The 27,280-nt window shown below is 44.7% G+C and overlaps 1 pseudogene; it reads left to right on the plus strand.

The window, feature by feature from the left end:
• Positions 1 to 7,506: 7,506 nt before the first annotated feature.
• LOC120039770 overlaps positions 7,507 to 27,280 on the plus strand; it is a 44,091-nt pseudogene continuing 24,317 nt past the window's right edge.

The following is a 27,280-nucleotide window of genomic DNA, read 5'->3' on the forward strand; positions in this document are numbered from 1 at the left end:
CAGAACCGTCCAGAGTACTGATGCTAGTCGGGCGGGCGGGTGCGGGCAGCGATCGGTTGAAGAGCATGCATTTAGTATTACTTGCATTTAAGAGCAGTTGGAGCACATGGTCGGTGATCTGTTTGTTAACTTGGCTTTCAAAGACTTTAGAAAGGCAGGTTAGGATAGATATAGATCTGTAACAGTCTGGGTCTAGAGTGTCTCCCCCTTTGAAGAGGGGGATGACCGCGGCAGCTTTCCAATCTTTAGGGATCTCAGACGATACTAAAGAGAGGTTGAACAGACTGGTAATAGGGGTTGCAACAATTGCGGCGGATCATTTTAGAAAGAGAGGGTCCAGATTGTCTAACCCAGCTGATTTGTAGGGGTCCAGATTTTGCAGCTCTATCAAAACATCAGCTATCTGGATTTGGGTGAAGGAGAAATGGAGGAGGCTTGGGCAAGTTGCTGTGGGGGGTGCAGAGCTGTTGACCGGGGTAGGGGTAGCCAGGTGGAAAGCATAGCTAGCCGTAGAAAAATGCTTATTGAAATTCTTGATCATCGTAGATTTATCGCTGGTGACAGTGTTTCCTAGCCTCAGTGCAGTTGGGCAGCTGGGAGGAGGTGCTCTTATTCTCCATGGACTTTGCAGTGTCCCAAAACGTTTGGAGTTTGTGCTACAGGATGCAAATTTCTGTTTGAAAAAGCTAGGCTTTGCTTTCCTAACTGCCAGTCTGTATTGGGTCCTAACTTCACTGAAAAGTTGCATATCGCGGGGGCTATTTGATGCTAATGCAGAATGCCACAGGATGTTTTTGTGCTGGTCAAGGGCAGTCAGATCTGGAGTGAACCAAGGTCTAACCTTAGATCGCCGCTCCTTAGACCGCCGCGCCTTAGACCGCCGCGCCTTAGATCGCCGCGCCTTAGACCGCCGCGCCTTAGATCGCCGCGCCTTAGATCGCCGCGCCTTAGATCGCCGCGCCTTAGACCGCCGCTCCTTAGATCGCCGTGCCTTAGACCGCCGCGCCTTAGAACGCCGAGCCTTAGACCGCCGCGCCTTAGACCGCCGCGCCTTAGACCGCCGCGCCTTAGACCGCCGAGCCTTAGACCGCCGCGCCTTAGACCGCCGCGCCACTCTGTAGCACTTGATTACATTTATTATTTTCAGCCGAAAAATGTGCAGAAGAGGTTCTTTAGGCAGAGAGAGAGACAAGGTCGATCACCAATCAGGATATTAACTTTATTTTAAAAAACGTATTGATAAGGGGGCTGGTCACAATACCCACACGAAGGTGAATATAGTGAGAGCCCATTGAGTGGAGTGGGCCTCTGGGTAATATACAATCTCAGGTCAGGATAGGTGCAACCTCAGAGATGCCGTACAATGGTTCCAGACACCAACCCCCCACATCCTGTGCCAGCACTCGGCCTCCAGTACAAAGAACCTGTTGTTTTGTTCAGTACTAAGAACATAAAGGGACGTATTTCGTTACTTAGTCTCCGCCCTGATAAGGGGACCAAAAGGGAGACTCAACCCCCTCGGGCGAAGGGGGGAGGGGTGCTGACACACAGACGCTGTGAAGGAATGTTATTGGTTCCTACGCTCACGCCATCCCTTCACTTGGTTCATACTAGATACACATTCCCCTATGGAAACAATGTTCCCTTTCTGATATTCTGCATAGCAACAGGGACATGTGATAGACAAGCCTGACTCCTCCCCTGTCTGGGCCCCAGGTGACTGAGGCCCATGTGAGGGAGGAAGTGCAGTCGCCAACACCAGAGTCTGAAGGGAAAACATATCAGTAAGCATATTCTGCAAACGAGAATTATGTCAATGTTACTTAGCTAATTCTGGGGCAAACCAGAACCCAAAAACGGCCCTATTTCACATGAATAATCCACCCAAAACCACTCATTTACATGGTTAAATAACACTAATATGTGAAGAAGAAAAGAAATGTGTGAAGAAATGTTTCATTTTGTTGTTATATAAAAGGCATGAGCTGGCGCACACCCAGAGAAATGTTTTTAGTGTAGGGGTGCTGACTAACGGTGAATAAACTGTAAAGCTATCAAAATTAATTAAAAGAGTCGCACACTCTTCTACTGTTTATATAAACTCCCGTTAAGTTATTGGGTGACCATGAAGAAGGCACAGTGATGCTGAAACGTTGGTGTTTTACCCAATAAATGACTGAGAGTTTATATATATGTATAGAGTGCCGACTCCTTTTATTTAATTTTATAGTATTCATTTTGTTGTCATGACAACAGTAGTAGCAACGTGAAAATCGTTGTGGAAATCTGCTGCATTTCAAGTCGACTACAAAATCCACAATGCAATGCTCTCTCTGGGCTGGCTGCCCCAGTCCAGGCCTTATCCCCTGCCCCAGTCCAGGCCTTATCCCCTACCCCAGGCCAGGCCTTATCCCCTGCCCCAGTCCAGGCTTTATCCCCTGCCCCAGTCCAGGCCTTATCCCCTGCCCCAGCCCAGGCCTTGCCCCCCTACCCCAGTCCAGGCCTTATCCCCTGCCCCAGTCCAGGCCTTATCCCCTGCCCCAGTCCAGGCCTTATCCCCTGCCCCAGTCCAGGCCTTGCCCCCCTGCCCCAGTCCAGGCCTTATCCCCTGCCCCAGTCCAGGCCTTGCCCCCCTGCCCTAGTCCAGGCCTTATCCCCTGTCCCAGTCCAGGTTGTCGCGATGGTAAGACAGTTGGACAGAATGCAAGGAAGCATCCTCAACCGGTCGACATCAGGTCCTTGGCAGCCACTACAGCCAGAAACCTAAGCTACAAAATGCAAGAAAGTATTAGAAAGATGGCAAGATGGCGTCGACAGAGATGGTCGTCTCGCTTCGAGTCCTTAGGGAAGTACGCAGTATTTTTTTTTTGTGTGTATTATATCCTACATTGTTAGCCTAGAAAACGTTAAGTGTTATTACATACAGCCGGGAAGAACTACTGGATATAAGAGCAACGTCAACTTACCAATATTACAACCAGGAATACGACTTTCTCGACTTTCTTCATGCTCTGCGCCGACAGAAATAAACATCTCTCTGGGAAGAAGAAGGGCAGGGGTGTATGCTTCATGATTAACAACGCATGGTGTAATCATAACAACATACAGGAACTCAAGTCCTTTTGTCCCCCTTGCCTTAGAATGCCCTATAATCAAATGTCGACTACATTATCTCCCAAGAGAATTCTCTTCGATTATAGTCACAGCCGTGTATATCCCCCCCAAGCAAATACCATGACGGCCCTCAAGGAACTTCACTGGACTCTATGTAAACTGGAAACCATATATCCTGAGGCTGCATTTATTGTAGCTGTGGATTTTAACAAAGCTAATTTAAGAACAAGGCTACCTAAATTCTATCAGCACATTGACTGTAGCACGCTGCAGTCAATGTATACAGGGCCCTCCCCCGCCCTCCCTTCGGGAAAATCCGTCCACGACTCGATTTTGCTCCTACCGTCCTACAGGCAGGAACTCAAACAGGATGTACCCGTGACTAGAACCATTCAACGTTGGCCTGACCAATAAGAATCTACACTTCAAGATTGTTTTGATTACACGAACTGGGAAATGTTCCGGGAAGCCTCAGAGAATAACATTGATGTATACGCTGACTCAGTGAGTGAGTATAAAAGGAAGTGCATTGGAGATGTTGTACCCACTGTGACTATTAATACCTACCCTAACCAGAAACCGTGGATAGATGGTGGCATTCGTGCAAAACTGAAAGCGCGAACCACCATGGAAAGGTGACTAGGAATATGGCCGAATGTAAACAGTGTAGTTATTCCCTCCGAAAGGCAATCAAACAAGCAAAATGTTCGGTATAGGGACAAAGTGGAGTCGCAATTCAATGGCTCAGACACGAGACGTATGTGGCAGGGGTTACAGGAAATTACGGACTACAAAAAGAAAACCAGCCACATCACGGACACCGACGTCTTGCTTCCTAAACACCTTCTTTGTCTGCTTTGAGGATAAAACAGTGCCACCGACGTGGCCCGCTACCAAGGACTGCGGGTCCCCCCTCTCCTTCTCCGTGGCCGACGAAGACATTTAAACGTGTTAACCTTCGCAAGGCTGCTGGCACAGATGGTATCTCTGCCCTCTTCACGACTGTCTTGGTGTGTTTGGACCATTCTAGTTTGACATCATTGAACTTGAAGCTCTCAACCTGCTCCACTACAGCCCCGTCGATGAGAATGGGGGCGTGCTCGGTCCTCCTTTTCCTGTAGTCCACACTCATCTCCTTTGCACATTTGTGGCCTGCTGGACGTCATTTTGCAGGGCGCTGGCAGTGCACCTCCTTGCACAAAGGCGGAGGTAGCGGTCCTGCTGCTGGGTTGTTGCCCTCCTACGGCCTCCTCCACGTCTCCTGATGTACTGGCCTGTCTCCTGGTAGCGCCTCCATGCTCTGGACACTACGCTGACAGACACAGCAAACCTTTTTGCCACAGCTCGCATTGATGTGCCATCCTGGATGAACTGCACTACCTGAGCCACTTGTGTGGGTTGTAGACTCCGTCTCATGCTACCACTAGAGTGAGAGCACCGCCAGCATTCAAAAGTGACCAAAACATCAGCCAGGAAGCATAGGAACTGAGAAGTGGTCTGTGGTCACCACCTGCAGAATCACTCCTTTTTTGGGGGTGTCTTGCTAATTGCCTATAATTTCCACCTTTTGTCTATTCCATTTGCACAACAGCATGTGAAATGTATTGTCAATCAGTGTTGCTTCCTAAGTGGACAGTTTGATTTCACAGAAGTGTGATTGACTTGGAGTTACATTGTGTTGTTTAAGTGTTCCCTTTATTTTTTTGAGCAGTGTACATGCGATATGAGTAATGTAAGATATGTAAACATTATTAAAGTGGCATTATTTAGAATGGCATTGTATGAAGTGACTAGGGATCCATTTATTAAAGTGGGCAGTGATTGGGTCTCAATGTAGGCAGCAGCCTCTCTGAGTTAGTGATTGCTGTTTAACAGTCTGATGGCCTTGAGATAGAAGCTGTTTTTAAGTCTCTTGGTCCCAGCTTTGATGTACCTGTACTGACCTCGCCTTATGGATGGTAGCGGTGTGAACAGGCAGCGGCTCGGGTGGTTGATGTCCTTCAACACCATCATTAAGTTTGCTGACGACACAACACAAAACGATGAGACAGCCTATAGGGAGGAGGTCAGAGACCTGGCAGTGTGGTGACAGGACAACAACCTCTCCCTCAACGTGAGCAAGACAAAGGAGCTGATCGTGGACTACAGGAAAAGGAGGGCCGAACAGGCCTCCATTCACATCAACAGGGCTGAAGTGGAGCGGGGCGAGATTTTCTAGTTCCTTGATGTCCACATCACCAACAAACTATCATGGTCCAAACACACCAAGACAGTTATGCACACACCTTTCCCCCTCAGGAGACTGAAAAGATTTGGCATGGGTCCCCAGATCCTCAAAAAGTTATACAGCTGCACCAACGAGAGCATCCTGATGGGTTGCATCGCTGCCTGGTACGGCAACTGCTCGGCATCCGATCGTAAGGAGCTACAGAGGGTAGTGCGAACGGCCCAGTACATCACTGGAGCCAAGCTTCCTGACATCCAGGACCTATATACCAGGCGGTGTCAGAGGAAGGCCCAAAAAATGGTCAAAGTGATTATAATACATACTTCTTTTAATAAAGAAATATACTGAACAAACGAAAATACAAAAACAACAAAACGAACGTGACCGCTATAAAACAATGAGTGCAGACATGCAACATCACATAGACAATAACCCACAAAACCAACATGGAAATGGCAACCTATATAGGATCCCCAATCAGAGACAACGATAAACAGCTGCCTCTGATTGGGAACCAATCAAGGCCACCACTGACCTACATATGCCTAGACTACACACACACGCCTAGACTACACACACACACCTAGACATACAGAAACCCTAGACAATACCAAAACCCCATAGATATATAAAACCCCTAGACAAGACAAAAAACACACATACCACCCTCGTCACACCCTGACCTAACCAAAATAATAAAGAAAACTAAGATAACTAAGGTCAGGGCGTGACACGGGGACTCTTCTCTCTGCTACCACACAGCAAGCTTAACAGCTTCTACCCACAAGCCATAAGAGTGTTGAGCAACATTTGTTTTTACACTGCTGCTACTCGCTGTTTATTATCTATGCATAGTCACTTTACCCCTAACTACATATACAAATTACCTCGACTAACCTGTACCCCAGCATATTGACTCGGTACCGGTAACCCCTATATATAGCCTCATTACTAACCTGTACCCCAGCATATTGACTCGGTACCGGTACCCCCTATATATAGCCTCATTACTAACCTGTACCCCAGCATATTGACTCGGTACCGGTAACCCCTGTATATATCTTTGTTATTGTTATTTTATTGTGTTACTTAAAAACAATATATTTCCTTAACTCTATTTATTGAACTGCATCGCTGGTTAAGGGCTTGTAAGTCTGCATTTCACGGTAAAGTCTTCACCTGTTGTATTCGGCACATCTGACTAATAAAGTTTGATTTGATTTGATGCAGTGAACTTAGATGCATACAGTACACTCTGGTAGATTGTATGGCCAAAAACCGATGTCGCTATTTGCATTACAAATTCTGCTATTTGCATTTACAAAGAAAAGGGAGTCACACACTCTAGGTGCTCCGATGCTATTTCCTTTTAGCAATACATGAAATCCTTTTGAAGTAATACATTATTTAATCTTGCATTTTTTTTAAATAATTTTTTGTTGTTGTAATTTTCCTTGGCTGAAATGTGAAGTTATGAAATATTTTCCACAGAGCCTTTTCAATACAGTTCTAAAGTGACATGACATGCTCATTCCATTTTCATTTTCATTTCCGTAGACCAGGCAAGAACACCACCTAGACCAGGTAAGGTTCAACCAAATCAAATCAAATGTATTTATAAATTCCTTTTTACATCAGCTGATATCTCAAAGTGCTGTACAGAAACCCAGTCTAAAACCCCCAAACAGCAAGCAATGCAGGTGTAGAAGCACGGTGGCTAGGAAAAACTCCCTAGAAAGGCCAGAACCCAAGGAAGAAACCTAGAGAGGAACCAGGCTATGAGGGTCCTCTTCTGGCTGTGCCGGGTGGAGATTATTAACAGAACATGGCCAAGATGTTCAAATGTTCATAGATGACCAACAGTGGTTGTCAAGGGTGTAACAGGTCAGCACCTCAGGAGTAAATGTCAGTTGGCTTTTCATAGCTTTTCAAGTACATCACATTACAAGTTTGGCAGCTCCAGGCATGAACGTATTCTAGGCCAGGTATGACAATATGGGTCCAGCCCAAACCCCATTCCCAGCTCTGTCTCTAACCCTGTCTAACCTGTTTAACCAGCCCCTCTAACCAGCCCCTCCCCTGGTTCTCTGTCCCTATAAGACCAGCCATTCAGCAGCGACCATTTCCTGTTCTCTCTGACTCGTCTCTCCTCCATCTCTCCGTCTGTCTGTCTGTGGATCTCTGAGTGACAGCCATCATGTTCGTTGCTCCACCTGGCTACCAGCCCGTCTACAACCCTGTGAGTAGCATGTTTTCTTGTCTAGTGTATACAGATATCATAGATATTGTCTGAATCTACCATTCTTCATTTACTTCACTTTTAAACTTTTACTCTACGTACCCTCTTGGGATTCTGGTACTGGTTCCAACCAACATTTTAGCTTATATATCAATCTGTGGACCCCGTACATCGAAATGGATTGCATTCAGAGATAGCCCTAGTTCTCGTGAACTCGGGAGTATGGGGGGGGATTCAAGACAACCGGGAAACTTGGAGATAAACGAGGTCAAATCATGACGTCAGTGATCTTCAGGTCGGAAAGTCGGGAGCTCTAGAAAGATGCTCGAGTTTCCGATTTGGAATTCCGAGTTGGATGAACGTTCCACAAATATTTTTCACAGTCGCAGCTTGTTTTTTTCCCCCATAGTTTCCAGTTGTCTTGAACACGTCATATATCGCTTTCGCCTATGTGACTATGGCTGTGAAATCTGACTCTACCTAAAGCTGGGATATCCCAGCCAACCATTTAATTCGCTCTTCCTGCTCTCCATCAACTCCTAGCTGAACGCTACGCCATAGCCATCGATAAAAGCACGACCCTGTGATTAGGGAGGAAGAGGCAAAACGAGAGAGTTTACTCCGCCCAAAATCTATTCACGTTAAGCAGATCATTATCAAATTATTAAACAAGTGAGGAGTTTTTTTGTATGGCAGAACAATGAGAGAGTGTCGAATTTAGTCAAAGATAAAAATGAACTGCTATTTTGATATGTGAGGCTTATTTGATCCTAATAGAAGTTTGGTAATGCTTAGGTTGTTAGGAGTTTCAATAAGTGTGATGCACGTGACATCCTAGCAACTTTGAGAGAAAAAAAGAATTATATTAGAATTGTCACTGTTGAAATTCGAGACGTCGATGCATGTTCACGAGGCTGGCATAGAATCTCACTCTTCGTTGAATACAGGCCGTTGACATCAACATCGCTCATCAAATATTAAAATAAAACGTCTTAAAATAGCGAGATGTATCCACCAATCCAAAGAGAGGAACAGGCGGTAAGCTTGACAGCCCGCCGTTCCGCTCTGTGGACAAACGAATCCCATTGTTATGGCAGAAACTTAAGCAGCTCATCATGATATTCAGTATCTCTGTACCCATCGGTGCCCCAGAGCGAGACATCTCAGTGGCAAATTTTTTCTGGTCATTGCGGGGTGAGCGGGGAGGGGACAATAAGTAGACCAGAGTCAGCTGTTCCCTCTCTGGCATGAGCATGCCAGATATTATGGCGGAACCATGAGCTTATGTGGGAAAAGCATGATAAGTCGACTATCTTCATTTAAAATCCACCATCTTTGATCCTAGTGCCGCAGGAGAGAGTGGTTTCGTTGCTCTAGCATATTCAGCGATCGATTTATAGTTTATAAAAGGAAATGTATAGATTTAATAGATCATTAATAATTTCATAATTCATAGATTTTAAACCAAAAAAAAAAACACTTTCTGTTTGCCATAGATGGATATCTATATGCGATGAAAGGCCAGTTCCTAACGAGTTCAGGAAGCTAGAGCCCTGTACGGTGTTTCGAAGGGTGGGGGCTAGCCCAATAATGTACATAAAAATGTTGTTTATGCATCTTGTTGACATTCATCCAAGGACATCTTGACTTGCATTACACCCTCGCTGTAGAATAATTTTCTCATGAAATAATGTGAGAGAAAATCATTCCTGTAAACGCCACCTGCTACAAGCAGAAATAAAGTTATGGGATAAACTAGAAATGTGACAAATCTGTTTTGATAGGAGGTGGATGTAATCCTCACTGATGAATGTGTGAATGATCTTGTCATGTTTTTGGCTAACCACATCGGAACATCTTTGAAGGCATGAACCGGCAGAACAGGTTATCTAGTGTCGTCATAACAACAAGGAAAACCGCAGTAACTATGTATAGTTGTTAAACGGTTATTATTTCCCAGACTGCCTTGCATTTATACTTGTGTATAGTTGTTAAATGGTTATTTCCCAGACTGCCTTGCATCTCTACTTGTGTATAGTTGTTAAACGGTTATTACTGTGTGTCGTGTGCAGAGTATCCCCTATGTGGGGCCGATCTACGGCGGGCTGAGATCAGGGATGTCTATTTACATCCAGGGAGTCATCCCTCACGAGATCACCAGGTGAGAAACACAGCCTCTGAGGATTGGAGGTATGCTACACATTATCAGATTGTAACGTTTGGGCGACAACAAGGGAATTTGTTTACATATTCTTAAATTGTGCTTATGTTCCTTATTGTTTTATGTAAATTAGTTTTCGATTACAAAAAAATGTTTTCCTAGAATTGCATCAATGGTCGATGTGTTTATCATGTTTTAGGGAAGACCCAGATGCAGACAGTGTCGAAGTAACAAAAGTTTATGACTAGAACAGGGGCCAGGCAAAACGACAGGTCAAGAGCAGGCAGAGGTCACTAATCCAGATCAGAGTCAAAAGGTACAGAATGTCAGGCAGTCTCAGGGTCAGGGCAGGGTCAGGGCAGGGTCAGGGCAGGGTCAGGGTCAGGGCAGAATGGTCAAACCCGGGAAAACTAGAAAAAAAGGAACTATAGAAAAAGACAGGAGCAAGGGGATAACCCACTGCTAGGCTTGACGGACAAAACGAACTGGCAACAGACAAACAGAGAACACGGGTATAAATACACTGGGGATAATGGGGAAAATGGGCGACACCTGGAGGGGGGGGATGGGGTGGAGAGAGACAATCACAAAGACAGGTGAAACAGATCAGGGTGTGACACAGTGTTGAGTTCAGTACAGAAGATGAAGCTGTGTATTTCATATCAGTTATGGTAGAACAGTTAGTCTTTGCTCTAAGAGCACAATGTGACCTAAACAATAAGATCCCATGAGCTTGGTGTTTCATGAGAAGAGTACCTTTTTTCCTCCCTATGCTATGTTCAGTAGAAATTGTGCACCAATATTGAAGCCTGTTATACTAAATGAAGTGCTCTTTAATATAGTCAACACAGGAAATGTCAGACCACAGTCAGTCATATCAGCTATGTTAGAAAAGTTATTACCTGGACAGTAAGAGCCTCAGTGGCTTGGTATGGTAGTCTGACCATGTATCGGTAACCAGGAAAATACTTTATAAACACAGCATTGTTGAATACTAGTTTCTGATTGGCTAGAAGAGCATTCTAGAATGGGCATTAATTAAAGCAATAATGAGAGCACATATGTTATGACAATTTTATACAACGGGTGGGTCTAATCCTGAATGCTGATTGGTTAAAACCGCATTCAGGCCGTTGTCTATTCGACCAGTTATCACCGGCTAAATCTATGATGTTAAAATGTCTATTTACTCTGTTCCATCTGACTGCGCAATCCACTGTCTCATCAGCCCAGCCAGGCAATTTATCAACTTGATCTCCACTGTAAAAGACATTTAGACATTGTCTCCCATTTCTTTTAGACTAACATTTAGTTTTCAACAGCGGCGATCTGAAAAAATCTTGGCGTCTGTCTCTCTGACATTTGCCCCAAAAAATTTATATTGAAATTCGATCTCCAGCTATCCTATAGTAATGAACGTGTCGGGACGAGACAGACTGGCCGGCAGCTTCTCTCAGCCTGTCGAAATCATGAATCAGCATAATTTTTGATGGATATATACACTACCTGTCAAAAGTTTAAGAACACCTACTCATTCAAGGGTTTTTCTTTATTTTGCCTATTTTCTACAATGTAGAATAATAGTGAAGACATCAAAACTATGAAATAACACATATGGAATCATGTAGTAACCAAAAAAGTGTTAAACAAATCAAAACATATATTATTTTAGAAATTCTTCAAATAGCCACCCTTTGCCTTGATGACAGCTTTGCACACTCTTGATAATCTCTCAACCAGCTTCATGAGGTTGTCACCTGGAATGCATTTCAATTAACATGTATAAGCGGGACAAATGCCTCCAGTCTGTATACTACCTTGGAAAAATGTACTCGTGCTCTGCCTCGTCCCTCTGAATCGTCCATTATTTCCAAAGTAATTAAAAGAGCGTAGCCGTTTATCCCACACATATATACATATACATATATATATATACACTGCTCAAAAAAATAAAGGGAACACTTAAACAACACAATGTAACTCCAAGTCAATCACACTTCTGTGAAATCAAACTGTCCACTTAGGAAGCAACACTGATTGACAATAAATTTCACATGCTGTTGTGCAAATGGAATAGACAAAAGGTGGAAATTATAGGCAATTAGCAAGACACCCCCAAAAAAGGAGTGATTCTGCAGGTGGTGACCACAGACCACTTCTCAGTTCCTATGCTTCCTGGCTGATGTTTTGGTCACTTTTGAATGCTGGCGGTGCTCTCACTCTAGTGGTAGCATAAGACGGAGTCTAAAACCCACACAAGTGGCTCAGGTAGTGCAGTTCATCCAGGATGGCACATCAATGCGAGCTGTGGCAAAAGGGTTTGCTGTGTCTGTCAGCGTAGTGTCCAGAGCATGGAGGCGCTACCAGAGACAGGCCAGTACATCAGGAGACGTGGAGGAGGCCGTAGGAGGGCAACAACCCAGCAGCAGGACCGCTACCTCCGCCTTTGTGCAAGGAGGTGCACTGCCAGAGCCCTGCAAAATGACCTCCAGCAGGCCACAAATGTGCATGTGTCAGCATATGGTCTCACAAGGGGTCTGAGGATCTCATCTCGGTACCTAATGGCAGTCAGGCTACCTCTGGCGAGCACATGGAGGGCTGTGCGGCCCCACAAAGAAATGCCACCCCATACCATGACTGACCCACCGCCAAACGGTCATGCTGGAGGATGTTGCAGGTAGCAGAACGTTCTCCACGGCGTCTCCAGACTCTGTCACGTCTGTCACGTGCTCATGTGCTCAGTGTGAACCTGCTTTCATCTGTGAAGAGCACAGGGCGCCAGTGGCGAATTTGCCAATCTTGGTGTTCTCTGGCAAATGCCAAACGTCCTGCACGGTGCTGGGCTGTAAGCACAACCCCCACCTGTGGACGTCGGGCCCTCATACCACCCTCATGGAGTCTATTTCTGACCGTTTGAGCAGACACATGCACATTTGTGGCCTGCTGGAGGTAATTTTGCAGGGCTCTGGCAGTGCACCTCCTTGCACAAAGGCGGAGGTAGCGGTCCTGCTGCTGGGTTGTTGCCCTCCTACGGCCTCCTCCACGTCTCCTGATGTACTGGCCTGTCTCCTGGTAGCGCCTCCATGCTCTGGACACTACGCTGACAGACACAGCAAACCTTTTTGCCACAGCTCGCATTGATGTGCCATCCTGGATGAACTGCACTACCTGAGCCACTTGTGTGGGTTGTAGACTCCGTCTCATGCTACCACTAGAGTGAGAGCACCGCCAGCATTCAAAAGTGACCAAAACATCAGCCAGGAAGCATAGGAACTGAGAAGTGGTCTGTGGTCACCACCTGCAGAATCACTCCTTTTTTGGGGGTGTCTTGCTAATTGCCTATAATTTCCACCTTTTGTCTATTCCATTTGCACAACAGCATGTGAAATTTATTGTCAATCAGTGTTGCTTCCTAAGTGGACAGTTTGATTTCATAGAAGTGTGATTGACTTGGAGTTACATTGTGTTGTTTAAGTGTTCCCTTTATTTTTTTGAGCAGTGTATATATATACATACATATATATATATATATATATATATATATATATATATATATATATACATACATAACTAGGGCTCTGGAGTTCCGTCTGGTCAGCTCAAATGGTGAGAAAAAACTCCAGACCCTACCGGTGTTATTTGTTGTCCGCTTTGTTCATTCTATGTCCTCTCTAACACCCCCTCTAGGTTCAACATGAACTTGCAGTGTGGAGAATCTGAGGGCAGTGATATCGGCTTTAACTTCAGCCCTTGCTTCGACAACTGGGACAAGGTGGTGTTCAACAGCTGCCAGGACGGGCAATGGGGTTCAGAGGAGGAGATCCACAACATGCCTTTTGTCAAGGGAGACGCCTTCGAGATGGTTATCATCATCAACCAGGAGGGTTACCAGGTCAGATATAGAGATACTGTATATAGATAGAGATACTGTGTATATATATCTACTTTATAGATATTGTATAGATATAGATACTGTGTAGATATAGTAATAGATACTGTATAGATATAGATATAGATACTGTGTAGATATAGTAATAGATACTGTGTAGATATAGACACTGTATAGATATAGCGATAGATACTGTATAGATATAGTGATAGATACTGTACAGATATAGATATAGAGAAACTGTGTAGATATAGTGATAGATAATGTGTAGATATAGTGATAGATACTGTGTAGATATAGATACTGTGTAGATATAGTAATAGATACTGTACCGATATAGATATAGAGAAACTGTGTAGATATAGTGATAGATAATGTGTAGATATAGTGATAGATACTGTGTAGATATAGATACTGTGTAGATATAGTAATAGATACTGTATAGATATAGATACTGTGTAGATATAGTAATAGATACTGTGTAGATATAGATACTGTATAGATATAGTAATAGATACTGTATAGATATAGATACTGTGTAGATATAGTAATAGATACTGTATAGATATAGATATAGACACTGTATAGATATAGTGATAGATACTGTATAGATATAGTGATAGATACTGTATAGATATAGTGATAGATACTGTACAGATATAGATATAGAGAAACTGTGTAGATATAGTGATAGATACTGTGTAGATATAGTGATAGATACTGTACAGATATAGTAATAGATACTGTATAGATATAGTGATAGATACTGTATAGATATAGATACTGTATAGATATAGTAATAGATACTGTGTAGATATAGATACTGTATAGATATAGATATAGAGAAACTGTGTAGATATAGTAATAGATACTGTATAGATATAGATATAGACACTGTATAGATATAGTGATAGATACTGTATAGATATAGTGATAGATACTGTATAGATATAGTGATAGATACTGTACAGATATAGATATAGAGAAACTGTGTAGATATAGTAATTGATACTGTATAGATATAGATATAGACACTGTATAGATATAGTGATAGATACTGTATAGATATAGTGATAGATACTGTACAGATATAGTGATAGATACTGTACAGATATAGATGCTGTGTAGATATAGATACTGTGTAGATATAGTGATAGATACTGTGTAGATATAGTGATAGATACTGTATAGATATAGTGATAGATACTGTATAGATATAGACACTGTATAGATATAGTGATAGATACTGTATAGATATAGTGATAGATACTGTACAGATATAGATATAGAGAAACTGTGTAGATATAGTGATAGATACTGTGTAGATATAGTAATAGATACTGTATAGATATAGTAATAGATACTGTATAGATATAGTGATAGATACTGTATAGATATAGATACTGTATAGATATAGTAATAGATACTGTGTAGATATAGATACTGTATAGATATAGATATAGAGAAACTGTGTAGATATAGTAATAGATACTGTATAGATATAGATATAGACACTGTATAGATATAGTGATAGATACTGTATAGATATAGTGATAGATACTGTATAGATATAGTGATAGATACTGTACAGATATAGATATAGAGAAACTGTGTAGATATAGTAATTGATACTGTATAGATATAGATATAGACACTGTGCTGACAAACTGCCTGGGAGCTGCTCAGTGGTGAAACTCCTCCTCCTTCAATCAGTGGTGAACCAGGTGGAACAAATCTTCCAGGCAATCTGGGCGTGCCAGCACCTGGCTCTGCTGTTGTCTTTAGAACGCAGTGAAAGGAGCATTTATAGCACCACAAGACCAAGGAAACTTCATCTATGTGATCAAGGTGACTGTGCAAGTCCAAGCCCTCCACAAAACTGTGAAAGACAGCCGGTAAGCGCCATATTGGCCATGTTTTGTTAGACTGACTTAAGCAGTGCACTGCTAATGATACTCTGGAAAACACAGACTTAACTCTTAACTTTGATAGGACTTTTGCAGTGGTATTTATAACTTCAAATGTTGTTTGTGGGGTATAAAGGAAAAGTAAGAAGAGCCAAATTCATTGTTGACAAAGAACTTGTTTGAAATGGTTAAAAGTAATTTAAACTTTGTAGAAATCTTAGTAAACCAAGTTCTTAATTCAGTAACAAATGTATAGTCTAAAAAATCTTTGGCTAAAAAATGTAAGATTTGTCTGCTTAAAACTACTGATTAGAAAATAAATGTAATTTTTTACTACTAAAAATATTTTGAATGTATTTGGCTAAAATGCAAATTTAGATAAAAATATACTGATTCTGCTCATTTGATTAAAAATGGTGGGTTTCTATTTTGGGAAACATTTGCTTAAAAGTGGAAACCTTGTATTTTATAATGGCAGAAATGTGTTTATCTGAGGTGAATGTGGATAATTTTGTGTATTTAATTAGGCTGTCAACTCAAATAATAACTTGTATTTGTCATCTCTTTTTTGAGGTTTTTCACCTGTTTACTGCCAACCAAAGAATGGTAAATAAAAGACAAACAACTGATTCCATGGCTGTTTATTGAGTGAAATCCAGTTAAAATCTTCATGTGGAGGGACTGTCCTTTTCAAGTGGGGAATTGCACAAGAAAGAGGTCAAAACTTGACAGTGAAAAACCGTGGTTCAAGACTGGAAAAGGACCAGAAAAGTGACCACACGTGTCCAGGGAGACAAGTAAAGACTGTTCCCGCCTGCTGCTGTGATTGAAATGGCTGATTCATTACTGGTGGAGCAGCTAAAGACCGCAAGGACATCAGCGAAGCGTCAGTTTTCCCGTCTGGCCAATAATGTGCTACGAATGCATACAATGATGTCAGAAGAGGAGCTCAGAGACAATTTTAGGAAGCTCACTGCAGAAGCTGGCAAAGTCCTGGAAGCCAACGATGATGTAGAGGGGCAATGTATTGAAGAAAACTCTGATGCAGAGGAGTTGAGCGAGCAGCAGAAGTCTGACTTGGTCAAAACAGCAAATGAGTGTGAGAAAAAACTGCAAGAGCTAAAGGACCTCATACAAAAGACATTGTGGGCCAATTTCGGGGAATATGAACTGACACAAGCAATTACAACAGCAGAGTCGCAAGCAGAAAACGTGGGAGCTGTGGACTCAAGTAAAAACCCAGATGCATATCTCTTCATGATCGGACAACTAGAGAAACTTGTGAAGGCTGCAAAGGAGGTGCATAAACATTGGAAGTGCTGGGCCCCCCCAGCAGAGCAACAACATTTCCAGAGTCGTATCAAAGACCTTGAAACTATCCTGCCAAATCTCACATTAAGACAAGCAGACTTTACAGGGGCACACGTTAGAGGAGAAACCAGCAGATTGAGTACTACTTCAAACAGTTCTGTGGCCACACCAGCAATTAAATTAAAGCCTGCTGCCCTCCCAAAGTTTTCTGGCATCCGCCGAGAGTTTCACCGGTGGAAAAAAGACTGGGAAGCGCTCCAGATGCAGGGAGAACCTACTGGATCCAGAGAGGTTAAAAAGTTCCAACTTCTCGACAGTGTGGATGAGAAGACCATACGAGACCTTCACCTGACAACTTACACAACTGCTGAGGAGGTTTTCCGGGTCTTGGAGAACCGCTTTGGAAATAAGACAACTATAGCCCTTGAGATAGTAGAAGAGCTCCAAAGACTCCAAGCAGTTAAAGGTAACCAGCCCAGGAGGATTGTTGAGCTCATCCAATCAGTAGAAAAAGCCCTGGTCGATCTGAACGAGCTTGGCAAGACCGGTGCTATAAAGAACCCTCTTGTAACAAAGACAATAGAGAGTAAACTTCCTGATGGCCTGAAGAAGGAATGGCTTCTTCATGTAGCTGGCAAAGGTGATGAAGCTGAAGAAGACAAGCGATTTGACTACCTTCACAAGTTTCTTCAAGGTCAAGAAGCCATCTATGAGAAGCTGGACCAACTGAGAGAGGAGGAACCAAAACCGAAATCTGAACCTCGGCAAGCTCGAACCAGAACATCCACCCAACTAAGCGACCAGGCTCAAGGATGTGTGGTCTGCGGAGACTGCAAGCATAAGAAAAGGCTATATTTCTGCCAAAAGTTCCGCACGCTTAAGCTGTCAGAGAAAAGAGATGCTGTCAGGAAGCTGGGAGCCTGCAAAAGATGCCTGGAGATTCACAAGGAAGGTGACTATTGTAAATCAGAGTTTCTGTGCAGGAGGCCAGACTGCATAGAACAGCGTGCTGCAGAACACCACTATTACCTCTGCCCGAGAGCTGGTACATCCAAAGGGAATGTCGTCCAGAGGTCCAATAACAGCAAAGTGGGAGGTGACACAAGAGAGCGTTATACCCAAGCCCAAGAAGAGTTCATTAAAAGTCTCTCACCTGAACTTGCAGAGAAGTGTTGCAATGCTTTTTGCAACACTATAGCCAGAACCTCTCTTGTGTCCAACCAACCCAGTCTTCTAGCAGAGAATGGAATAGTGGAGTGGCCAGTCATCATGATGCTCTTAGAGGTCACGGCCAATGCAGGACAAAAAGTTGGGACTTTGATCGACCTGGCATCGGATACAAACTATATAACTCATGATGCAGCTGATCGTTTGAACCTTAGAAGTGAAGCCATAACCCTTGTTGTCCATGGTGTGGGAGGAATGAAAGTTCAAGTCACCACAAAACGGTACCTCCTAAAGATCCGGGTCCGCACAGAGCAAGGCAATGTCAGATCCCACCAACTCCTCTGCTATGGTTTGGACAGCATTGCAGAGATTCACAAACATGTGACAGCCAAAAGACTCCAAAAATTCTTTCCAGATGTCCCCCAAAATGAACTTGTTAGACCAAGACAGATACAGCTTTTGATAAGCCATAAGGAAGGGCGACTGGTCCCACAGAAAATACGCACCGTTGGGGACCTTGTACTATGGGATGGGCCATTGGGAAAGACAATTGCAGGGACACACCCTGGTCTGTTGGAAGAGGCTACAGTTACAGCACACCAGTCCAGAGCGCACTTCGCCAGATCCATGAGAACAGCAGCATTGATGTATGAAGAACATATCTGCGCCAAACCTACCATCAAGTCTTCTTATTCTGCTATTTCCACTCGGGATTTTATTGAGTGGTGGAGATGGGATAGCATTGGCGCCCCCTGCACCCCAAAATGTGGAGGATGTCGCTGCGGCAGTTGTCAACTTGGTGGCAAAGAAATGACTCTGGCCGAAGAAAGGGAGCTGGAAGTTGTTAAGGGTGGCCTGACTTATGTTGGTGCTGATGACCACAGTGATAGTCCACACTGGCATGCAAGGTATCCATGGCTCATTGACCCATCTACATTGCCAAACAACATAAAGGCAGTGGAGGCAACCTTTCTCAGAACAGAGAGACAGCTCGCCAAAGAACCGCAGTGGAAAAAAGCCTATGGTGCTCAAGTCCACGAAATGGTTGACCGCCGGGCTGCAAGAAAGCTGACCAAAGAGGATCTAACCAACTGGAATGGACCTGTCTGGTATATTAGTCATCTTATCGCACCCAACCCCCACTCTGTTACAACTCCGGTAAGACTTGTCTGGAACAGCAGTCAGAAGTACAAAGGCCAAAGTCTCAATGACCTTCTGATGAAAGGCCCTGACGTTCTCAATCCGATTCGAGCTGTCCTCCTCAAGTTCCGCCAAGGCTCCTACGCCGCTTTAGGAGACGTCAGAAAAATGTACAATTCTGTGTGGCTCGAGGAGAGGGAAGTCCATCTACACCGGTTCTTGTGGCGGGATTCAGAGGGCGATGAGGTGGAACAATACGCCATAACCAGAGTGAATATCGGGGACAAGCCAGCAGGGTGCATAGCACAACTGGCCATGAGGGAGACGGCTAACCTGCCTCAATTCAGCCACCTCACAGATGAATGCCAAGTATTACATGAGCACAGCTACGTCGATGACATCTTGACATCCCACAACTGCCGTGAAAAACTCGAAGTCATCACAAAGAATGTGGAGCTGATTCTAAAAGCAGGAGGGTTTGCACTGAAGCCTTGGGTCTTCTCAGGCCAAAATAAAGGAGAAAGCGAAAAGGCATCACCAAATATTGTTGTCCTGCCAAATCAGCTTAAGGAGGAAGACAACAAGGCGCTCGGTCTCGGCTACATTGTGGATGAAGACATGTTGCATGTCATGGTGAGGGTCAACTTCTCCAGGCGGGAGAAAAAGATGAGACTTGGGCAGGACTTACTGCTAGAAGAAGTACGAGCACAGAAACCAGACCCGCTGACAAGACGTGAACTGCTGAGTCAAGTTGCTGGTTTGTACGACCCAGTTGGCCTGACAACGCCATCAAAGCAAAGAGGGGCTATCTTGGTCCGAAGGGCATTCCAAGAGGCAAAATCAAAGTACAGCATGGTCAAGGACACATGGGACCTTCCCCTGTCGGATGAGCTCCGCAAAGATGCAATTGGAATTTTTGAGGAGTACGTCCAGCTAAGCAAAGTAATGTTCCCAAGAGCTCTTACTCCACCAAAGGCAACAACTGAACCAGTCGCTGTCACTTTTTCAGATGGCAGTGAAAGCTCCTATGGTGCTGTCCTCTACCTGCGGTGGAACTGCAACAAACAATTAACAATTCGACTAGTGGAGTCAAAAGCAAAGCTGACACCACTAGACCAGAAGGGGGATGCAGTCAAAGCAGAACTTTGCGGTGCAGTCTTTGCAAGCCGCCTGAAAAAGTACTTTGAACAGCATACCCAGATCCAGATAAAAAGGTGGTACCATTTGTTAGACAGTCAGACTGTTCTTGGAGCTATCCAGCGAGAAAGCTATGGATTTCAGACTTTCTTCGCTAATAGAATTGGAGAGATCCAAGAGAGCACACGGCTACAGGACTGGTGGTGGATCCCTGGACCACTCAACATAGCCGACATTATCACTCGAGGAGCTGGGCCAAAGGAACTTGATGCCCATTCAGAGTGGCAGCAAGGGCCAGAGTTTCTATATCTTCCAGAGAGCGAGTGGCCAATTATGTCGTCAAAAGATGTGTCTGTGACAGCTCGAGAGAGCATTAACAATATGCAAAAGAAGTCATTTGTGGCAGCACTCACCAGAGCCCAAGCGAGAAGAAGTCTTCCAAGTCTGGTGGGACGATTTCCTGCTGGTGCAGCTGTCCTAAACTTGGTGGATGAGAGGCGCTTTAGTAGCCTAAAGTGTCTAGTCAAGACTGTTGCTTTGATCTGGAGAGCCGCCAAAAAGTTTAGATCTGCAACAAAATCCATTGAGACCCCAAAGTGGGAGGCGATTCCCACAAAAGGAGTTATCACCGCCACAGAACGTCAAGAGGCAATAAGAGACATCTATCTTGCTGCTCAAGAGGGGGTGACGTTCCCAACTACCACTACGGACCGCTTGGTTGTGTACAGAGAGCCAGAATCTGGGTTACTAGTCTGCGGTGGGAGAATCCATGGCTTCAGGGAGGATGGCGCTGCAGTTCCCCTTCTGCCTTTCAATGCATGGGTCTCTACTTTATTGGCACGGGAGGCGCACGATGAGGGTCATGAAGGTGTGGCTGCAACCCTGCTGAAAATGAGGAGGAAAGCCTGGGTCATCCAAGGAAGAAACATTTCCCAAAAAGTAGTGGATAACTGCCTTTTCTGCAAAAAGTCAAGGGCAAGAAGGTGCGAACAGGTAATGGCTGACTTACCTGCTGAAAGAGCCACACCTGCAGCTCCGTTCGAGTTCACTACAGTCGACCTCTTCGGACCGTACCTTGTCAAAGATGACATCAAGAAACGGGTCTCAATGAAAGTGTGGGGTGTCGTCTTCAGCTGTATGGCCAGCAGGGCAATTCATGCAGACCTGGTCAACACAATGTCGACAGGGAGCTTCTTGATGGCTTACCAACGCCTTAGCTACAGCGAGCTTCAGACAACACTACAACTTGCTGCAAACCTTGCCAACGAATGCCCAATAGATGCCAGGGTGCAGAGCCATGAAGAAAGCGTGCAGTATGTGTCACCCAACACACTTCTCCTGGGCCGAGCCTCTCCAAGCGGTGAGATCAGAACATTTGACTTTGCGAACTACCCTTACAAGAGACTCAGAGAGATGCAGAACCAGGTCAACAAGTTCTGGAGGTCTTGGAGCCAGCTTGCCGGCCCAAACTTATTTCTCAGAAGTAAATGGCACACTTCATATCGCAACGTTGCTGTCGGAGATATTGTCTGGTTGTGTGACCAAAATGCAGTGAGGGGCCAATTCAAGCTAGGACGGGTGGTGAGCGTTAATCCAGATGCTAAGGGCATTGTTCGAGACGTGAACGTCAAAGTGGTCCAAAGCTCCTGCCTTCCTGTCACAAAACCCACACTAAACCGGCCATCGGCCAAAGTCCTGAAAGAAGCTACGCAAACCACAGTCCTGCACAGAGATGTTCGACACCTGGTTGTCTTGCTACCAGTTGAGGATCAAACTCGGAGCTGACCGGCAGTATGTAGGTGCTGATTTACAATCTTTCCATCGGTTCCCGTGGGAAGATTGAGTGGGAGGTGTGCTGACAAACTGCCTGGGAGCTGCTCAGTGGTGAAACTCCTCCTCCTTCAATCAGTGGTGAACCAGGTGGAACAAATCTTCCAGGCAATCTGGGCGTGCCAGCACCTGGCTCTGCTGTTGTCTTTAGAACGCAGTGAAAGGAGCATTTATAGCACCACAAGACCAAGGAAACTTCATCTATGTGATCAAGGTGACTGTGCAAGTCCAAGCCCTCCACAAAACTGTGAAAGACAGCCGGTAAGCGCCATATTGGCCATGTTTTGTTAGACTGACTTAAGCAGTGCACTGCTAATGATACTCTGGAAAACACAGACTTAACTCTTAACTTTGATAGGACTTTTGCAGTGGTATTTATAACTTCAAATGTTGTTTGTGGGGTATAAAGGAAAAGTAAGAAGAGCCAAATTCATTGTTGACAAAGAACTTGTTTGAAATGGTTAAAAGTAATTTAAACTTTGTAGAAATCTTAGTAAACCAAGTTCTTAATTCAGTAACAAATGTATAGTCTAAAAAATCTTTGGCTAAAAAATGTAAGATTTGTCTGCTTAAAACTACTGATTAGAAAATAAATGTAATTTTTTACTACTAAAAATATTTTGAATGTATTTGGCTAAAATGCAAATTTAGATAAAAATATACTGATTCTGCTCATTTGATTAAAAATGGTGGGTTTCTATTTTGGGAAACATTTGCTTAAAAGTGGAAACCTTGTATTTTATAATGGCAGAAATGTGTTTATCTGAGGTGAATGTGGATAATTTTGTGTATTTAATTAGGCTGTCAACTCAAATAATAACTTGTATTTGTCATCTCTTTTTTGAGGTTTTTCACCTGTTTACTGCCAACCAAAGAATGGTAAATAAAAGACAAACAACTGATTCCATGGCTGTTTATTGAGTGAAATCCAGTTAAAATCTTCATGTGGAGGGACTGTCCTTTTCAAGTGGGGAATTGCACAAGAAAGAGGTCAAAACTTGACAGACACTGTATAGATATAGTGATAGATACTGTATAGATATAGTGATAGATACTGTACAGATATAGTGATAGATACTGTACAGATATAGATGCTGTGTAGATATAGATACTGTGTAGATATAGTGATAGATACTGTGTAGATATAGTGATAGATACTGTATAGATATAGTGATAGATACTGTATAGATATAGACACTGTATAGATATAGTGATAGATACTGTATAGATATAGTGATAGATACTGTACAGATATAGTGATAGATACTGTACAGATATAGATGCTGTGTAGATATAGATACTGTGTAGATATAGTGATAGATACTGTATAGATATAGTGATAGATACTGTATAGATATAGACACTGTGTAGATATAGATACTGTACAGATATAGATGCTGTGTAGATATAGATACTGTGTAGATATAGTAATAGATACTGTATAGATAGTGATAGATACTGTATAGATATAGTGATAGATACTGTATAGATATAGACACTGTGTAGATATAGTAATAGATACTGTATAGATATAGTGATAGATACTGTGTAGATATAGTGATAGATACTGTGTAGATATAGATATAGATACTGTATAGATATAGATATACAGTGCATTCAGAAAGTATTCAGACCCCTTGACTTTTTCCACATGTTGTTACGTTACAGCCTTATTTAAAAAATTAAAAAATCCTCATCAATCTACAAACAATACCCCATAATGACATCACAATACCCCACAATGACATCACAATACCCCATTATGACAAAGCAAAAACAGGTTTTTAGAAAGGGTCTGAATACTTATGTACTCTAAAAAGAGTCTTGGTGGTTCCAAACTTCTTCCATTTAAGAATGATGGAGGCCATTGTGTTCTTGGGGACCTGCAATGCTGCAGAAATGTTTTGGTAACCTTCCCCAGATCTGTGCCTCGACACAATCCTGTCTCGGAGCTCTATGGACAATTCCCTTGACCTTATGACTTGGTTTTTGCTCTGACATGCACTGTCAACTGTGGGATCTTACATATATATACAGTGGGGAGAAGAAGTATTTGATACACTGCCGATTTTGCAGGTTTTCCTACTTACAAAGCATGTAGAGGTCTGTAATTTTTATCATAGGTACACTTCAACTGTGAGAGACGGAATCTAAAACAAAAATCCAGAAAATCACATTGTATGATTTTTAAGTAATTCATTTGCATTTTATTGCATAGATACTGTATAGATATTGATACTGTGTATATTTACATTATATATATATATATATAGATAGATAATGTATAGAGATAGATATTGATACTGTGTATATTTACATTATATATTTACATGATATATATACACTGCTCAAAAAAATAAAGGGAACACTTAAACAACACAATGTAACTCCAAGTCAATCACACTTCTATGAAATCAAACTGTCCACTTAGGAAGCAACACTGATTGACAATAAATTTCACATGCTGTTGTGCAAATGGAATAGACAAAAGGTGGAAATTATAGGCAATTAGCAAGACACCCCCAAAAAAGGAGTGATTCTGCAGGTGGTGACCACAGACCACTTCTCAGTTCCTATGCTTCCTGGCTGATGTTTTGGTCACTTTTGAATGCTGGCGGTGCTCTCACTCTAGTGGTAGCATGAGACGGAGTCTACAACCCACACAAGTGGCTCAGGTAGTGCAGTTCATCCAGGATGGCACATCAATGCGAGCTGTGGCAAAAAGGTTTGCTGTGTCTGTCAGCGTAGTGTCCAGAGCATGGAGGCGCTACCAGGAGACAGGCCAGTACATCAGGAGACGTGGAGGAGGCCGTAGGAGGGCAACAACCCAGCAGCAGGACCGCTACCTCCGCCTTTGTGCAAGGAGGTGCACTGCCAGAGCCCTGCAAAATGACCTCCAGCAGGCCACAAATGTGCATCTGCCCCATAACACTATGGTGAGGGCGTGACACTCTGCCCCATAACACTGTGGTGAGGGCGTGACACTCTGCCCCATAACACTATGGTGAGGGCGTGACACTCTGCCCCGTAACACTATGGTGAGGGCGTGACACCCTGCCCCATAACACTGTGGTGAGGGCGTGACACTCTGCCCCATAACACTATGGTGAGGGCGTGACACTCTGCCCCGTAACACTATGGTGAGGGCGTGACACCCTGCCCCATAACACTATGGTGAGGGCGTGACACTCTGCCCCATAACACTATGGTGAGGGCGTGACACTCTGCCCCGTAACACTATGGTGAGGGCGTGACACCCTGCCCCATAACACTGTGGTGAGGGCGTGACACTCTGCCCCATAACACTGTGGTGAGGGCGTGACACTCTGCCCCATAACACTATGGTGAGGGCGTGACACTCTGCCCCGTAACACTATGGTGAGGGCGTGACACCCTGCCCCGTAACACTATGGTGAGGGCGTGACACTCTGCCCCGTAACACTGTGGTGAGGGCGTGACACTCTGCCCCGTAACACTATGGTGAGGGCATGACACTCTGCCCCGTAACACTATGGTGAGGGCGTGACACCCTGCCCCATAACACTATGGTGAGGGCGTGACACTCTGCCCCGTAACACTATGGTGAGGGCGTGACACTCTGCCCCATAACACTATGGTGAGGGCGTGACACTCTGCCCCGTAACACTATGGTGAGGGCGTGACACTCTGCCCCGTAACACTATGGTGAGGGCGTGACACTCTGCCCCATAACACTATGGTGAGGGCGTGACACTCTGCCCCATAACACTATGGTGAGGGCGTGACACTCTGCCCCGTAACACTATGGTGAGGGCGTGACACCCTGCCCCATAACACTATGGTGAGGGCGTGACACTCTGCCCCGTAACACTATGGTGAGGGCGTGACACTCTGCCCCGTAACACTATGGTGAGGGCGTGACACTCTGCCCCGTAACACTATGGTGAGGGCGTGACACTCTGCCCCATAACACTATGGTGAGGGCGTGACACTCTGCCCCGTAACACTATTGTGAGGGCGTGACACTCTGCCCCGTAACACTATGGTGAGGGCGTGACACCCTGCCCCATAACACTATGGTGAGGGCGTGACACTCTGCCCCATAACACTATGGTGAGGGCGTGACACTCTGCCCCGTAACACTATGGTGAGGGCGTGACACCCTGCCCCGTAACACTATGGTGAGGGCGTGACACTCTGCCCCATAACACTATGGTGAGGGCGTGACACTCTGCCCCATAACACTATGGTGAGGGCGTGACACTCTGCCCCATAACACTATGGTGAGGGCGTGACACTCTGCCCCATAACACTATGGTGAGGGCGTGACACTCTGCCCCATAACACTATGGTGAGGGCGTGACACTCTGCCCCGTAACACTATGGTGAGGGCGTGACACTCTGCCCCATAACACTATGGTGAGGGCGTGACACTCTGCCCCGTAACACTATGGTGAGGGCGTGACACTCTGCCCCATAACACTGTGGTGAGGGCGTGACACTCTGCCCCGTAACACTATGGTGAGGGCGTGACACTCTGCCCCATAACACTGTGGGTGAGGGCGTGACACTCTGCCCCTTAACACTATGGTGAGGGCGTGACACTCTGCCCCGTAACACTATGGTGAGGGCGTGACACCCTGCCCCGTAACACTATGGTGAGGGCGTGACACTCTGCCCCGTAACACTATGGTGAGGGCGTGACACTCTGCCCCGTAACACTATGGTGAGGGCGTGACACTCTGCCCCGTAACACTATGGTGAGGGCGTGACACTCTGCCCCGTAACACTATGGTGAGGGCGTGACACTCTGCCCCATAACACTATGGTGAGGGCGTGACACTCTGCCCCATAACACTATGGTGAGGGCGTGACACTCTGCCCCGTAACACTATGGTGAGGGCGTGACACTCTGCCCCATAACACTGTGGTGAGGGCGTGACACTCTGCCCCGTAACACTATGGTGAGGGCGTGACACCCTGCCCCGTAACACTATGGTGAGGGCGTGACACTCTGCCCCATAACACTATGGTGAGGGCGTGACACTCTGCCCCATAACACTGTGGGTGAGGGCGTGACACTCTGCCCCGTAACACTATGGTGAGGGCGTGACACTCTGCCCCGTAACACTATGGTGAGGGCGTGACACCCTGCCCCATAACACTATGGTGAGGGCGT

This window comes from Salvelinus namaycush, unplaced genomic scaffold, assembly GCF_016432855.1.
Source record: "Salvelinus namaycush isolate Seneca unplaced genomic scaffold, SaNama_1.0 Scaffold299, whole genome shotgun sequence".
Lineage (NCBI taxonomy): Eukaryota > Metazoa > Chordata > Actinopteri > Salmoniformes > Salmonidae > Salvelinus > Salvelinus namaycush.